General features: G+C 46.1%; 1 long non-coding RNA gene across 1 annotated transcript in view; it reads right to left on the minus strand.

The window, feature by feature from the left end:
• LOC142099401 (uncharacterized) overlaps positions 1 to 17,586 on the minus strand; it is a 174,978-nt gene that overhangs the window by 10,353 nt on the left and 147,039 nt on the right. The gene's annotated exons all lie outside the window — the stretch shown is intronic.

Genomic DNA, 17,586 nt, shown 5'->3' on the forward strand with positions numbered 1-17,586 from the left:
TTGAAGTGAGCTGATAACTGGAGTGCACGGAGGCAGCGGATAGGAATCAGCTAATACAGTCACGATGAAACACAGGAGAGTTGAAGTGAGCTGATAACTGTAGTGCATGGAGGCAGCGGATAGGAATCAGCTAATACAGTCACGATGAAACACAGGAGAGTTGAAGTAGTCTGGAAACCACAGGAGAGTTGCAGTGGTCTGGAAACCACAGGAGAGTTGAAGTGGTCTGGAAACCACAGGAGAGTTGAAGTGGTCTGGGAACCACAGGAATCAGCTGGGCTGAATACACGAGGAAACACAGGAACACCTTCAGAGGCTCATGGGGAATGAGACTCCAAGATCAGGCAACGAGGTATAGACAGCAGGTGCTTTAAATAGGGAGTGTTGCCTGATCAGCCAATTAACTAAAAGGAACAGGTACTGAAGGTTTGAAAGGGCTGCACATGCGCAGACCCTCAGGATGGTGGACGGCCACAGTTCCTAAACACACGGGAAGAAGCACTCACAGTCTGGTGAGTGACACCAGTTAGTGAATGACTGATTAGGTATATATAGTACAGTAGGTAATATGTTTGCACCTTATGGGACCTTAGACAAATGGGACCTTCGAAATCTCTAAAACTGAGCTAAAGATTTGGTTTTCCAAGCTGGCGTTCAAATGTTTTTGGAAATAGGAGATACTGTCGCACTAAATCATATATTTAGAAGCTTACTACCCATGTAATCCTATGTATCAAAATTGTATCGATATGGGGTGCTACCTAAACTTATTTAACATTGAAAGATTGAGGGAAAGAAAGAAAGTTATTGGTAGGTGCACTGAGGCTTCTAATTGATATTAAATAAAATGCAACTTTTATTAAGTATTAATTAAAATAAGCGAAATATAATAAAATATACTAAAAACAAATGCTGTCTGCATGTATATCCTTCTTAATATGTGGACTTATGTATAGGTAGATTGCTAATGTTACCACTAGCTATAATTGTGTATTGCTGGGTATTACTATATGTTGAAAAATACAGGGAAACCTCCCCACATTAGGCAATTTCACAATAGATTAGCTAGAGAATTAGTCAAAGTATCACTGTGTTGAGACGCTATCTAATTAGCCCATATATTAGAGCTGTAGTGTCTCCTAGCAAGCCAGAGAATGTATTTATATTGATCTTCACAGTGAAACCTCCCCCTGTCAAATGTTTTTGCAATAATAAAAACACATCTGCCACTATAATCTTCAAATGGTTTTTAAGCTAAGGTCATCAAGTTACAGCACTCGGGTCAAGAGTTTGAGAGTTTGAATCCCAAACCTGCATTAAAGTTCTGGAGTTCCTCCATCACTCATTTAGGAAAGTAAATGTTCAGCAGCAAATTTTAGGAGACAGCAGCCAAAGCAGGTTGGGTGCATTGGATGACCTTTCTAGTGTGGAGGAAGATATGCAGTGGTAGGCCATGTCAGGTGATTTGGGTGAACATATTTTGAAACATATACAAAAAATATATGTTTACAGATATTTTCTGCGATTAATAGAGAACTCACTTCTTACGATCTCCTCCCGTAGCTCCAGGACAGACAAAGACAACTTTCAAATCATGCAGCTAGAGCAGATGCCGGCGGAGGTCGCTCCAGCGCCACTGCAGCTGGACAACTGTCCGGTTTTTGTTATACTGCAGGCAGAGGTGTCTGCGGACCCTTTGATAGTGTTATGCACGTTTAGTCGCTATCCAATAGCGATTGTCGAATTCCAACGCACAAATATTTATTCTCAAAAAGTAGCAGAATAATTCAAGCGAAATAATAATAAGTACAGCCGTTACTTATCGCAGGCACTCTGAATCCAGTGAACAGTCATTCAGGTCTGAAGTTTGTGGTCAAGATGACTGAACACTAGATGAAAAGCTCCTGCTTATATGCAGACAGAGATACAGTAAAAAAAATGCATATGGTGTGGCTTGTTTCTATTGGTCCAGGTTTCAGGAAAGTCCAGGAGGTTGCAGATCATAGTCTAATTCAAACTAAAGAATCCAAAGGTAGGGGTCATCTCTCCAGGGGATGTGCCCCTATCTTCCCGCCAAGACTCCAGTTTCAACTAGTCCATTAGCATTTTATAGTCAGTACCACATTAAAGGTTTATTTCCTAACATCAATAACTAGAGTATGCAATGTGCGATCTCTTCACCAAATGAACCGGACAGCTGCTGATGTAAAGGGGATTAATATGATACCAGACATGACACATTTCCTTTAACCTGTACCATATGTATTACTAATATGCATGTAACTTATAATATTACACATAAACACTACTATAATTCGACATAAAAAACTATGTGTTGCAACTACAATTAATGTGTACTATTTACAAATGTGTGTGATTGTGCGAATGTATACAAAAGTGTAAAAACTGTTATTGCCACGTGTTGCTGCTGTACACGCCCTTCCACACCGTAGCGTGCTCTACGCATATTTTCAGACAAAGACAACCAAGTTTGCTCAATATTAATTGAGATGACTTTATCCAATTTGCTGACTTCGACAATAGGCCCGTAGTTTCAGCTCGTTTGATATATAACGCCCCGAGGGCACCTTATCCATGCCCTCGGTCAGCGCTCTCAATTCACAGTGGCTAAATATTGCGGCCCTCATTTTGCAGCTCTCCTTTCTCACAAAATAAAGGATTCCGCGCTGTGATTGGTTGGCACGTATGGGCGCGCTCACGTCTCACGCGGATCTTTCAGATACCTGTGTGTGTAATGGTTGACTTTCCATCCAAAAACATGGCACCTGTCGCAGGTGAGACAAGTACTCTGTGCTCTGAAATTAGGAAGACAGTGTACACCTGGCTTATTAATGAAATCGTGCATTTAAACCCACCTGGACTGTTCTTTTATTCCTGCTCAATTGCAATTTTGCAGGGCAGGTTGCTGAGACTGGTGATTTTTCAAGCATATTTGTTGTCAATTTGGACCACCAAATCGTACAGTAAGTACTATTTGATGTGATATGTTTTAATAGATACAACATGTTTGCTTCAAAATAGGGGCCAACCTTGTTAGGCCGAAATCAATGTTACTGTGCTTGCAACTTTCAAAGAGTTACCTTGTCCTGAAAATGTAGAGGCAAAGTATCAAATTTACTGCAATACTCTGCTAATGGGTTTCCCCTCAAAAAACCCACTATTATGTAGATTATAGCATTGTTGGTCAGATTACTGCAAATGTATCTAGGTACTTTCTTTGATGATACAAAAAAACCCAGGGACTATATAGTCTACACCGGCGGTTCCCAAAGTGTGCGCCGCGTCTCCCAGGGGTGCCGCGGCGCTGTCACTGGGGTGCCGTGGGCCAGCCATAGAAAAAAGAGAGAACACAAAAACTTACCTATCCGCGCGGCGCTGGGACCCAGCAATCCTCCTCTCTCACGCAGCTTGTAATTCAGTGACAAGCTGCGTGAGAGAGGAGGATGCGGATTGGTAAGTTTTTGTGTTCTCTCTTTTTTCTATGGCTGGCGGGGGGCAGAGTGAGAAGGATCGTGACAGCGTGGCAGAGGAGGGGGACAGCGTGAGAGAGTGCAGAGGAGGGGATAACGTGAGAGAGGGCAGAGGAGGGGGGCAGCATGAGAGAGGGCAGAGGAGGGGGACAGCGTGAGAGGGAGCAGAGGGGAGGAACAGCGTGAGAGAGGGCAGAGGAGGAGACAGCGTGAGAGAGAGCAGAGGAGGGGGACTGAGTGAGAGAGGGCAGAGGAGGGGACAGAGTGCAGAGGAGGGGGACAGAGTGAGGGCAGACCAGGAGGACAGCGAGAGAGAGGGCAGAGGAGGGGGACAGTGTGAGAGAGGACAGAGGATGGGGACAGCGTGACAGAGTGCAGAGGAGGGGGACAGAGTGACAGCAGAGGAGGGGGACAGCGTGAGAGAGGGCAGAGGAGGGGGACAGCATGACAGAGGGCAGAGGAGGGGACAGTGTGACAGAGGGCAGAGGGCAGAGGAGGGGGACAGCATGAGAAAGGGCAGAGGAGGGGGACAGCGTGAGAGGGGACAGCGAGAGAGTGCAGAGGAGGGGACAGCGTGAGAGAGGGCAGAGGAGGGGGACAGCGTGAGAGAGGGCAGAAGAGGGGGACAGAGTGAGAGAGGGCAGAGGAGGGGGACAGCGTGAGAGAGGGCAGAAGAGGGGGACAGTGTGAGAGAGGGCAGAGGAGGGGACAGCGTGACAGAGGGCAGAGGAGGGGGACAGAGTGAGGGCAGAGGAGGGGGACAGCATGAGAAAGGGCAGAGGAGGGGGACAGCGTGACATAGGGCAGAGGAGGGGACAGTGTGACAGAGGGCAGAGGGCAGAGGAGGGGGACAGCGTGAGAGGGGGCAGAGGAGGGGGACAGCATGAGAGAGGGCAGAGGAGGGGGACAGCGTGAGAGTGCAGAGGAGGGGACAGCGTGACAGAGGGCAGAGGGCAGAGGAGGGGGACAGCGTGAGGGCAGAGGAGGGGGACAGCGCGAGAGAGTGCAGAGGAGGGGGACAGCGTGAGAGAGGGCAGAAGAGGGGGACAGCGTGAGAGAGGGCAGAGGAGGGGACAGCATGACAGAGGGCAGAGGAGGGGGACAGCATGAGAGAGGGCAGAGGAGGGGGACAGCGTGAGAGAGGGCAGAGTGACTGGGGGCAGAAGGGGCAGAAGGTCTGAATGCAGAGGGGACATTTTTACATACAACTAAATAAGTATTTCTGTCCTGACCTAAATACTTATTACAATTTATTGACCCAACTACTTCTTAAACAGGACTGCTCAGTAATTATTTTGGAGGGGTGCCTTGAAGAAATTTGGAGACTCTAAGGGTGCCGCGAACTTCAAAAGTTTGGGAACCACTGGTCTACACTTTTAATCCTCTTTATGGCTCTATTTTGCATTCACCTTACATTTCAAATCACATTGTTTTGTTCCTGTTCAGAAATTGGAATGGGAGATAGGTGAGTTAACTGTGTTTCCAACGTGATTAACAATGTAATAAAGTCAACAGTGACCAGTGGTAGTATTTGCAAAACGATTAATCAGTGAATTTTGCAAACTATTTTTTTTGGACAGTTTGAGAAGTGACTGTTGTGTGTAATATATAGAAAGAACAAACTGTCCACTCTAAATTCCACACTTACAAGTATTGCTACACTCCTGGGTGATCTCTTGCATGCCCACTCCCAACGCACTTCCGGCACATTACCTTCACCCATTTCACCCCATACACTAGCTGCTTCATTCACCACCCCAGAACACCAGTCATCTCTTCTACCCCCCTGGCCTGGCTCTTGGCACCCCCCTAGCCAGACTCTTGGCACCCCCTCCCCCTGGCCAGGGTCTTCCCCTCCCCACTGCCCAGGACTATGCCCAGGCCCTTGTCCATCTACTTTCCCAGCCAATGCATTTGCCCTGCTCCTTTCCCGGGCTCTTGCCCCCCCCCGCCCAGGCTCTTGCTTGAGCAAAGTTGGAGTGGATAAGTGACCAAAGGGGAGGGATGGTGGGAAAAAGGAGGGGGTAGTAGAAAGGAGGGAGAGGAGGTAAGGGTTGGGGGTGGGAAGGGGACAAAGGGGAAAAATGCAGTGGAGGTGTAGAAAAGGGAAGAAAAGTTGTGAAGGAGAAGGGGGGGATGGGAGAATCAGGGAGGTAGAGCTGGAGGGGGGGGAGAGCGAGAGGAGAGAATAGACTAAACAATATGAACATTTATGCGACATTGAATTTGTAACAACAACATCGTAATTAACATCTCTAGAAAGATTGTCGGAAATCCTGAGATTTGTTTATGTTTTTACTCCCGTAAGGGGATATAATATAAGAGCAGAGAAATACTAGGAGTACATGGGAAAAGGCAGTTTGATTATTAGGTGCCTATAGTGATTACAAGGCAAACAGGAGCTGGATGCTAGACTTAAGTCCAAGAAAAAGTTTGGAAACTGTAATGAACTTTTGAGGGTTACCAATCAATCTGGATCAGTGGGAGGTCTTGTTGATCGATGATCCACCGTTATCCAGTCAGAAGGTGGTGCTAAATCTCTTGTAGGTCTTGAGGAATTATTGCGTGCTGTGGATGAGGTTGGATCCGGAAGAATATCAAGGTTGGAGATTTGGCATAAAGGATGGAATACCCAGCAAATACTTGTAGTTGGAATGGAAATCGCCATCGATACTGGAAATTGTGTTGACGTAGTATTCTCGTAACTGGTTGAAGATCTCTACATTTCTGGGTAGTAGAAGGAGCCAAGTCTTGGAATATCTGAAGTTGCATTTCTTGAAAATCAATCGAATCTGTGAGTCTAGTTGCATTAAGCAATTTTTCTTTCGTTTAATAATAATGAAGGCGGACTATAATATCTTGTAGTCTTTGATCGGCAGCTGGTTTGGCTCTAAGAGCTTGGTGTGCACGATCCATCAGAATTTCTCTATCTGTTAGGTCTGGAAGTAGGTGGCTGAAGAGGCTGGAGAGGAAGTCAGGCAGAGAAGAATTTGTTACAGACTCTGGTACACGGCGAATACTCAAATTATTTTGCCGTGATCTGTTCTCTTGGTCTTCTTGTTTCTCTTTCACAGAATCCATCTCAGTTCGAAGCAAGGCTAATTCATGTTCAAAAGTCACCTGAGTGGAACAAATGTCATCGGTTATAAATTCAAGAGTGTCAGTTCTAGAACCGAGGGCTGCTATTTCTGATTTGAATTCAACAATAGCTTTCTTAAGTTCCTGTTGGAAAGTAAGTTTTATATAATTCGCTAGGTTAGTAATAGCTGCTTGAACTCTTGAACTGTGGGATCTATGTCCAAGTCTGGCGGAGAGCTCGGACTTGAGGAGCGAGATAGGTCTGCTGATGGCGAAGAAGTCGTCACTTTCTTAGAGGCAGCAGTAAAAATGGAAGCTGTCCCTCCTGTGGCATCATCAGCTTTATCCAAGATTTCACTTGGTCATTGGCACTTTTACACAATCATTAGTCCCACTGCCCATGCAAATGGATCGAGTATTATTACTCTCCTATTTTGCTGTCATATTATTGACTCTTGGCCAATATATATATATATATATATATATATATTTATATCTTTTTTATTTACATGGGAGGATCACGTTTTTAAGCATCAATATGTACACTGTGGAGTGTTTTCTCTGTGTTTCTAGTGGGAAGATGGCTATATCTTTTTTATTCATGTGGGATAATGTCGTTTTAAGCACAGATATGTACACTGTGGAGTGTTTTCTATGTGTTTCCAATGGAAAGATGGCTATACCTTTTTTATTTACGTGGGATGATGAATCACGTTTTAAGCATCGATATATAGACTGTGGAATGTTTTCTATGTTTGTCTAGTGGGAAGATGACTATATATTTTTTATTTATGTCACGTTTTAAGCATAGATATGAAAACAGTCCTAGGTGTACATATCTATGCTTAAAACGTGATCATCCCACATAAATAAAAAAGATATAGCCATCTTCATATTAGAAATGCATAGAAAACCCTCCTAGGTGTTCATATCTATGCTTAAAACATGATCATCTCACATAAATAAAAAAAGATATAGCCATCTTCCCACTGGAAACTCATAAAAAAAACAATCCACAGTGTACATATCTATGCTTAAAACATGATCATCCTGTTAGGAACTCCCAAGTCAGTACAGTGAAACTCGGGAACTACTCAGAAGGCTAGGTGTTCGCTGGAGCCCCTAGTGGTGGGGACAGACTGGGCTGCGGGCCGACCGATGGTCGAGTAGCATATACTGACTTAAAGGAGTTTCCCAGAAGTGGAGTGATTGGTGGACTGTAGTATAAGAGAAATCCAAGGTCCAAAGGTCACAGGCACAGATGCAATATCCAAGGGCAAGCGAAGGGTCAAACTCACAGGCAGAGAGGCAAAATCCAAATTCCAGGCAAAAGGTCAAGGTCAGAAGAGAAGGGTCACAGGTCCAATAACAAGCAGGGGTCAAACACGGGTGGTCAAATCTAAGGTAGCAGGAACCTAAACGGATAGTACAAGCAGGCAGCAGGACTGAGGACAGAACGCTATAACCGGCAGTGAGGCTGCAGACCTCACTGCCTTAAATAGTACAGATGGCCAATCAGAACCCAGTTCAGAATGTGTCCTCAGCTGCAGTATAATGGATATGCAGAGCCTGCAGCCAATCATGTCTAGAGAGTGCCAGCAATAATGAAGCCAAAATCAGCCTTGATTGTCTGAACTTGAGAGACATGCAGGGCTGGCCCTACCTACACTTATGCGCACGCGCCCGGCTGTTTGACAGCTGGCCGGGCGCGGAGTCAGTGAGACCAAGGCATCCCGGTTGTTGCCCAGGCAACCGGGACACAGAAACTGGAAGTGACGCCCTGGTTGCCGTAGCAACGGCCTGGACGTCATTAGGAGCAGCAGGAGAGTCGCGGCGGTGCCCGGAGCCGCCGCGACCACTAACAGTACCCCCCCCTTGAGGAGGGGTCAAGGAACCCCGACATCCAGGCTTCGTGGGGAACTTCTTGAAAAATTCTTTAACGAGTCCTCCAGCGTGGAGACGCCTCTGCGGTATCCAACATCGCTCCTCAGGGCCATAACCCTTCCAATGAACGAGGAATTGGACTTGACCTTGAACCCTCCTAGAATCAAGGATTTTTTCAATAGCATATTCGTGGTCTCCGTTCACCATCAGAGGCCTGGGCCTGTTAGAGAGAGACCGATTAAACTTGCTGGGAGCAGCGACTTTCTTCAGAAGTGAACAATGAAGGTCGCAGGTATTTTTAAGGAAGTGCCACTTTAATCTAAATGCCACTGGATTAATTTTCCTCTCAACTGGAAACAGTCCGATCTATCGAGGCCCCAGCTTCCTACAAGGTTGCCGCAACTTGATGTTCCGTGTGGATAATCAAACGTGATCCCCCACTATCAATGAACAGGGTCTACGGTGACGGTCAGCGAAGATCTTGGATTTTCGGGAAGCTTGACCTAGTGCAGCGTGCACCTTTTTCCAGACGGACCTTAGCCTGGCCGTAAAAGCAGGCGTTCCGGAATCCCTACAGGGAACAGTAGTAGAGAATGAATTGGATTTTGGGTGAAACCCGAAGTTGCAGAAAAACGGGGACGTGTGAATAGTGGAATGGCAAGAATTATTGTACGCGAATTCTGCCCAGGGCAAAAGAGAGGACCAATTATCGTGAAATTTAGACACATAAATGCGCATAAACTGTTCCAGAGCTTGGTTCGTCCTCTCTGTCTGTCCATTCGACTGAGGATGATATGCTGAAGACAGACTGATAAAGATCCCGATGGACTTACAAAAGGCTTTCCAAAACCGGGCAATAAACTGGGATCCTCGATCTGATACTATATCTTCAGGAGTCCCATGAAGACGAAAAATATGCGTCAAAAACAAGGTGGCCAGGGTCCTGGCATCCGGTAGCTTGGGCAAAGATATAAAATGTGCCATCTTACTGAACCGATCGACAACTACCAGGATGGTGTTATGTCCTGCGGATACTGGTAGGTCAACAATGAAATCCATCGACAGATGGGTCCAAGGCCTGCTCGGCGCCGGCAAGGGTAACAATAGCCGAGAAGGACGGTTCCTATCGGTCTTGTTTTTAGCACACTCAGGACAAGCCCGAACATAATTCTCCACATCGTCTGACAAAGTGGGCCACCACAACCAACGAGAAAGAACCTCAATAGTCCTACGGATTCCCGGATGGCCAGCAGAGCAGTTGTTGTGGCCTTCAATGAGAACAGATTTCCTTAAATGGACGGGGACAAATAATTTGTTGACCGGTGTCTGAACTGGAGCGATTCTCTAGAAGCGCCGGATAGTTGCTCCTAGATCCTGGGTGAGACCAAGATGAACAGCAGTTGTAGGAACAATAGACAACGGGTCCGGAGACTGAGGATGATGGGCCAAAAAACTTCGGGACAAGGAATCGGCCTTAGTATTTTTAGAACCTGGACGGAATGTAATAATGAAGTTAAATCTGGTGAAAAATAAGGCCCAGCGGGCCTGTCTAGGATTCAGAATTTTAGCGGTCTGAATGTATTGGAGGTTTTTATGGTCCGTGAAGATGGTGATGGTATGGGTAGCTCCCTCTAACCAATGTCGCCATTCCTCCAGTGCCAACTTAATGGCCAACAATTCACGATTGCCGATATCATAATTACATTCGGCAGCTAAATTTTTTTTAGAAATGAATGCACAAGGATGTAATTTTGTGCTCCTTGGGTCTTTTTGAGAAAGGATAGCGCCAGCACCGATATCAGAAGCGTCTACCTCTACAATGAACGGAAGTTCCGGATCAGGATGTCTCAGCACTGGAGCAGAAATGAAAGCGGCTTTGAGTGCCGAGAAACTCGCCAATGCCTCCGAAGGCCATTTCGCTGGGTTAGCTCCCTTTCGAGTGAGAGCAGTGATAGGAGCCACTAATGAGGAAAAAGAGTCAATAAACCTACGGTAATAATTTGTGAATCCGAGGAACCTCTGGATCGCCTTCAGATTAGTAGGGAGGACCCAATCCTGGATTGCTCGAACTTTGGCAGGGTCCATTGCGAATCCTGATGAGATGATATATCCCAGGAATGACACGGTGCCCACCTCAAATTCACATTTCTCCCTTTTTGCATACAGGTGATGTTCCCGTAATTTCAGCAGAACTTGGCGAACATGCTGACGGTGCTGAAGTAAAGACTCAGAGTAGATTAAAATATCATCCAGATGCACAACTACTGTTTTACCCAGGAACTCTCGTAAAACGTCGTTGATCAGGTCCTGGAAAACCGCTGGAGCGTTGCATAACCCGAATGGCATCACGAGATATTCATAATGTCCCGACTGGGTATTGAAGGCAGTCTTCCATTCATCCCCTTTCTTGATTCGAATAAGATTGTACGCCCCTCTGAGGTCAATCTTTGAAAATATAGTGGCAGATTTTAATTGATCAAACAACACCGAAATCAATGGTAACGGGTACATATTCTTAATAGTGATGTTATTCAGTCCACGGAAATCGATGCATGGTCTAAGACTTCCATCTTTTTTTGACACAAAAAAACAACCTGCGCCTACGGGAGATTTAGAAGGACGTATGAATCCTTTTTTCAGGTTTTCCTTTACGTATAGCTCCATGGCCTGAGTCTCTGGAATGGACAAGGAATATAACCGCCCTTTGGGCAACTTGGAACCCGGGACTAAATCAATGGCGCAGTCATACTCTCGATGTGGTGGAATGGAATCAACTTTTCTTTTGCAGAACACATCAGAGAAGTCCTGGTAGGGTACCGGCAACAAGTCTGGACTAGGCTGTAAGATTCTAAGCGGCAGAGTCAAGCAAGACGTGGAACACTCGGGACTCCAACGAGTAATCTCTCCACTTTTCCAGTTGATAAGGGGATTATGACTGCGAAGCCAGGGATACCCCAATATCAAAGGAGCAGAGGGACAACTAATAAGATAGAAGGAGAGCTCCTCTGTATGGAGAACTCCTACAGACAACCGAACCATTGGAGTCCTAGCGAGAATCCTTCCCCCAGGCAAGGGGTTACCATCCAAACCACACGCGGTGATGCTTGATCCTAATTTGATATGTGGAATATCAAGCGTCTGAGCCAAATGTATATCCAGGAAATTACCAGCCGCACCACTGTCAAGAAAAGCTTTCAGGTCCATGGATCTCCCACGGAAAGTTAGACGTCCAGGGACTAATAAAGAGTTTTCTGAAGAGGCAATCTGAAGACCCAAGCGCACCTCTTCACCTGCACTTAGGCTTTGGAGTTTCCCGGCTTATTGGGACATGAGCGAACTAAATGGCCTGGTTGACCACAATACATACACAGGCCTAGTGAGCGCTCCTCAGGAAGCAAGCGGTAAGCGGCCAATTGCATGGGTTCAGAGGAATCGGGCAAAGTGTTATCGGAGCTAGTGAAAACGTCCATCGGAACAGAGGACTCCCGTTCAGCCTTCCTCTCTCTGATCCGACGATCAATTTTTATGACAAGTTGCATCAAGTTCTCCAGCGTGTCGGATATCGGATACTGGACTAAGGAATCCTTAATCTGCTCGGTAAGTCCTAAGCGAAATTGACTTCGCAATGCTGGGTCGTTCCAGGCACTATCAGTGGACCATCGCCGAAATTCCGCACAATACTCTTCCGCTGAGCGACGTCCTTGCCTTAGCGTACGGAGATGAGCCTCAGCTGAGGCTACCCTATCCGGGTCATCGTACAATAACCCTAGAGCTTGAAAAAAGGCATCCACAGACTGTAAGGCTGGACTTGTGGAAGGCAAGGAGAAGGCCCAAGACTGAGGGTCGCCCTGGAGTAATGAGATGATGATCCCTACCCTCTGTTGTTCGGAACCAGAGGAACGTGGTTTCAGACGAAAGTACAACTTGCAGCTCTCTTTGAAATTACGGAAGGCTGGCCTGCTTCCGGGAACTTGCTGGAGCTGCCGGCCTCTGGAAGCCTCTTCTTGGACTGCCAGGCGTTGGGATAAAGTCTGCACCACTTGGGAAACCGCCTGTATCTGGTTGGCCAGAATCTGGGCTGGGGACAGATTCGACTCCTCTCCCTCCATGGCCGTATGATACCAATCTTCCTGGCCGGTTATAATGTTAGGAACTCCCAAGTCAGTACAGTGAAACTCGGGAACTACTCAGAAGGCCAGGTGTTCGCTGGAGCCCCTAGTGGTGGGAACAGACTGGGCTGCGGGCCGACCGAGGGTCGAGTAGCGTATACTGACTTAAAGGAGTTTCCCAGAAGTGGAGTGATTGGTGGACTGTAGTATAAGAGAAATCCAAGGTCCAAAGGTCACAGGCACAGATGCAATATCCAAGGGCAAGCGAAGGGTCAAACTCACATGCAGAGAGGCAAAATCCGAATTCCAGGCAAAAGGTCAAGGTCAGAAGAGAAGGGTCACAGGTCCAATAACAAGCAGGGGTCAAACACGGGTGGTCAAATCTAAGGTAGCAGGAACCTACACGGATAGTACAAGCAGGCAGCAGGACTGAGGACAGAACGCTATAACCGGCAGTGAGGCTGCAGACCTCACTGCCTTAAATAGTACAGATGGCCAATCAGAACCCAGTTCAGAATGTGTCCTCAGCTGCAGTATAATGGATATGCAGAGCCTGCAGCCAATCATGTCTAGAGAGTGCCAGCAATAATGAAGCCAAAATCAGCCTTGATTGTCTGAACTTGAGAGACATGCAGGGCTGGCCCTACCTACACTTATGCGCACGCGCCCGGCTGTTTGACAGCTGGCCGGGCGCGGAGTCAGTGAGACCAAGGCATCCCGGTTGTTGCCCAGGCAACCGGGACACAGAAACCGGAAGTGACGCCCTGGTTGCCGTAGCAACGGCCGGGACGCCACTAGGAGCAGCAGGAGAGTCGCGGCGGTGCCCGGAGCCGCCGCGACCACTAACACAGTCCTAGGTGTACATATCTATGCTTTAAACGTGATCATCCCATGTAAATAAAAAAATATATAGCTATCTTCCCACTGGAAACACATAGAAAACACTCCACAGTGGACATATCTATGCTTAAAACGTGATCATCCTACGTAAATATAAGATATTTTCTATACAATTTACAAATAAAATATCACTACAGCGTAATATTATACTAAGGATTGTTATAAATACAGATTAGCTATATTGTTTCATTACAGTATGTCTGGTCCAGACACAACAGACTTCTCATATCTAATATATAAAAGCCTAGCGGCGTGTGTTAGTGTGTGTGTGTGTGTGTGTGGAAAAAACTATTTTCTCAGAAAGGGCTCATCCAATTGACCTAAAATTTGGTATACTGACATTATTTGACAAAAAAATTATAATAGTGAAGTCAGTTAACTTCCATCATCCCCCGTTCCCCCCGTGGGAGGGGTAGTAAAGGCTAAATTTACGAGTTGAGGGCTCAAACTCATTTTCGTGAGGTAATTTTACCTCATGAACACACATGCTGTGTTAGTGTGTGTGTGTGTGTGTGTGTGTGTGGAAAAAACTACCGGGTGACAGAGTGCTCAAGCTGCAGCGCCACCTGCTAGGCAAAGTTATATACTACACCGACCTACTAAATTCTTAGCATTATCTAATATATAAAAGCCTAGTGGCGTGTGTTAGCGTGTGTGTGTGTGTGGAAAAAACTACCGGGTGACAGAGTGCTCAAGCTGCAGCGCCACCTGCTGGGAGGAGTTATATACTACACTGACCTACCAAATTCTTAGCATTATCCAATATATAAAAGCCTAGTGGTGTGTGTTATTGTGTGTGTGTGTAAAAAACTATTTTCTCAGAAAGGGCTCATCCAATTGACCTGAAATTTGGTATACTGACATTATTTGACAAAAAAATTATAATAGTGAAGTCAGTTAACTTCCATCATCCCCCGTTCCCCTCGTGGGAGGGGTAGTAAAGGCTAAATTTACGAGTTGAGGGCTCAAACTCATTTTCGTGAGGTAATTTTACCTCATGAACACACATGCTGTGTTAGTGTGTGTGTGTGTGGAAAAAACTCCCGGGTGACAGAGTGCTCAAGCTGCAGCGCCACCTGCTGGGCAAAGTTATATACTACACCGACCTACTAAATTCTTAGCATTATCTAATATATAAAAGCCTAGCGGCGTGTGTTAGCATGTGTGTGTGTGTGTGTGTGGAAAAAACTACCGGGTGACAGAGTGCTCAAGCTGCAGCGCCACCTGCTGGGAGGAGTTATATACTACACTGACCTACCAAATTCTTAGCATTATCCAATATATAAAAGCCTAGTGGCGTGTGTTAGTGTGGGTGTGTGGAAAAAACTATTTTCTCAGAAAGGGCTCATCCAATTGACCTGAAATTTGGTATACTGACATTATTTGACAAAAAAAATGGTAATAGTGAAGTCAGTTAACTTCCATCATCCCCCCTAGTAAAGGCTAGTGGTAGTAAAGGCTAAATTTACAAGTTGAGGGCTCAAACTCATTTTCGTGAGGTAATTTTACCTCATGAACACACATGCTGTGTGTGTGTGTGTGTGTATGTGTGTGTGTGTGGAAAAAACTACCGGGTGACAGAGTGCTCAAGCTGCAGCGCCACCTGCTGGGCGGAGTTATATACTACACTGACTTACTATAAAAGCCTAGCGGCGTGTGTGGCGATGAAGATGACAAGAAACTTTTTAACACCTTAAGTAGCTTGATTTGACTAGAATGCATGAGTATCATGCACAGGTTAACTTGTCTAATATATAAAAGCCTAGCGGCGTGTGTTAGTGTGTGTGTGGGAAAAACTATTTTCTCAGAAAGGGCTCATTCAATTGACCTTGATTTGACTAGAATGCATGAGTATCATGCACGGGTTAACTTGTATATATATATATATATATATATATATATATATATTGTAACAAAGGGAGGCATTTATCTGACAAGATGCAGAGAAAGCATACAAGCAGAATAAAACATTGGCGCAGTTATGCACCTAGATTGAGGTTAAACCAGGTAAAGACTTATGTATAGTTTAAAGTTTGGTTAACTTACATGATTTGAAAGCTCCTTCCTCTCAGCAAACAGAGCCAGTGATGGGCATTTCCTCTTAAAGAGAAGGTGGGCGTGTCACCTGCCCATCAAGGCTGGGGGAGGAGTATCATGTATAAAAGCTTGATCGTGTAATTTGTTCACTGAGACCAACGATGGGGAAGCTGGCTGGTCTGGAGAGGGCTGGTCTATGTCTAGCTAGCGTTTAGGGTCTCCATAATTGTTGTGAAAGTCATACAGTGTCAAATACATTTTTAACCATCCTGACAATAAAGCTGCATAAAAAGAATAAGTTGTTCTTCAGCAGTAGCGGGCTCCGGGAAGCAAGTTTCTGCTACCCAACCAGCGCAGACGTCAACATGGAGGAAGTACTGAGAACCCTCGTGAATGTTGCCGCTGCGCAGCAAGAGCAGCAAGCTCAGATGCTACGAGTTGCCGAGGCACAGGTGGAAAACACAAGGCTCTTAAGGGAAGAGTTTTCTGGAGAACCTGGTCCGGTTCTCCAGAAAATGTCGCCAAGTGATGACATAGAAGCATATCTGGTGTCCTATGAGAAACTTGCAAAAAGGGCAAAATGGCCTCCTAAAGATTGGGCTGAGAGGCTGGCGCCATATCTCACTGGTGAAGCTCAGCGAGCTTATATGGATCTAGATGAGGAACGGGCCTCTGATTATTTGTGCCTAAAGTCTGAGATATTGGCTCACATTGGAGTTTCCGGGCCAGGCCGAGCCCAGCGCTATCACCAATGGCGCTATGATAAAGAAAAACCGGTCAGAGCGCAAGTGGCTGAGCTTTCTAAAATTTTAAAGAAATGGCTGCAGCCTGAGAATTCGCCTTCTTGGATTATTGAAGTTCTAGGCGATAGATCACTGCATCCGGTGGCTGAACCGCGATTTGCAAAGGTGGGTTTTGCAATCAGACCTACAAACTTATGAAGAGCTTGCCACTGTGGTAGAAAGGTTTTGTGCGATACAGCAAATGACTAAAGAGCCTGCATTTGTGCCAAAACCGCTGCCACGCCAAAAGCCAGGTTTGACAATCCTTGCTACAGGGTCCAATGGCAAAACTGCTACGGACAGAGGGCCAGGTGCAAAGCTGTCTAATCTGAAGTGTTTTGAATGTGGTGAGCCAGGCCACTTTAAGGCAGAGTGTCCTAAACTACAGAAACCCATGGACTGTTCGTGGACCATATTGGGCCTGCTTTTCCAAGCTGTTTTACCATGAGTCCCACATCAGGAAGTCCTTGTTTGTTCCGGGTGACTGTGCTAATCAACCAAAACCTTGTTCTGGCCTTGGTTGACTCGGGGAGTAAACTTTCATTGGTTTCCAGCTCTGCCTTACCCAAAACCATAACTTCTCGGTTGCCCAAGATGAAGGTTCTTTGCGTACATGGCACGACAGAGGAGTATGAAAGAAAAATACTACCAGTCACACTCAAAGACAAAACCGTTATGGTGGTAGCTGGCATAGCACCTAAACTCCCATATCCACTCATTTTGGGGTGGGACTTTCCACTGTTTAATGAGGTCCTTGGTGAGCGGATCCGGCCGGACATGTCGGCAACTGATGCAACGGTCGGAAGCCCGGTCTTAAAGGAACTGCCGAAGAATCCACAACATCTGGACATCGATCTTTGGGAACCGCAAAACCGGAATGCCATCCTGGTAGTCACAGCAGGAGTTCCACAAAAGCATCCACCTGCAGGGAAACATGGACAGTCCAAACTAGCATTGGTCGGTGATGTCGCAGATGAGCCCATCCCGCCTGTCAGTGAGGATGCGGACTGGTCCGCAATACCAATTTTGTTTCCTCTGCCAGACTTTTCTCGGGACCAACTTAATGATGCCACTTTGGAACATGCCTTTAAAAGTGTGACTGAGATAAATGGGGTAGTGAAAGCCGCCCAGCCTGCAGAAGGTATTCCATATTTTATTGTTAAAAATAATTTCCTGTATAGAGTTGCTATTGTACAGGGGGGAAAAATAGAACAATTAATGGTTCCTCAGGTCCATGTACCCCTTGTGTTAAAAGCAGCACGCACACATGTCTGTGGGGGACACCTAGGGGAGGATAAAACACGG

Source organism: Mixophyes fleayi, chromosome 8 (genome assembly GCF_038048845.1).
Source record: "Mixophyes fleayi isolate aMixFle1 chromosome 8, aMixFle1.hap1, whole genome shotgun sequence".
Classification (NCBI taxonomy): Eukaryota; Metazoa; Chordata; class Amphibia; order Anura; family Limnodynastidae; genus Mixophyes; species Mixophyes fleayi.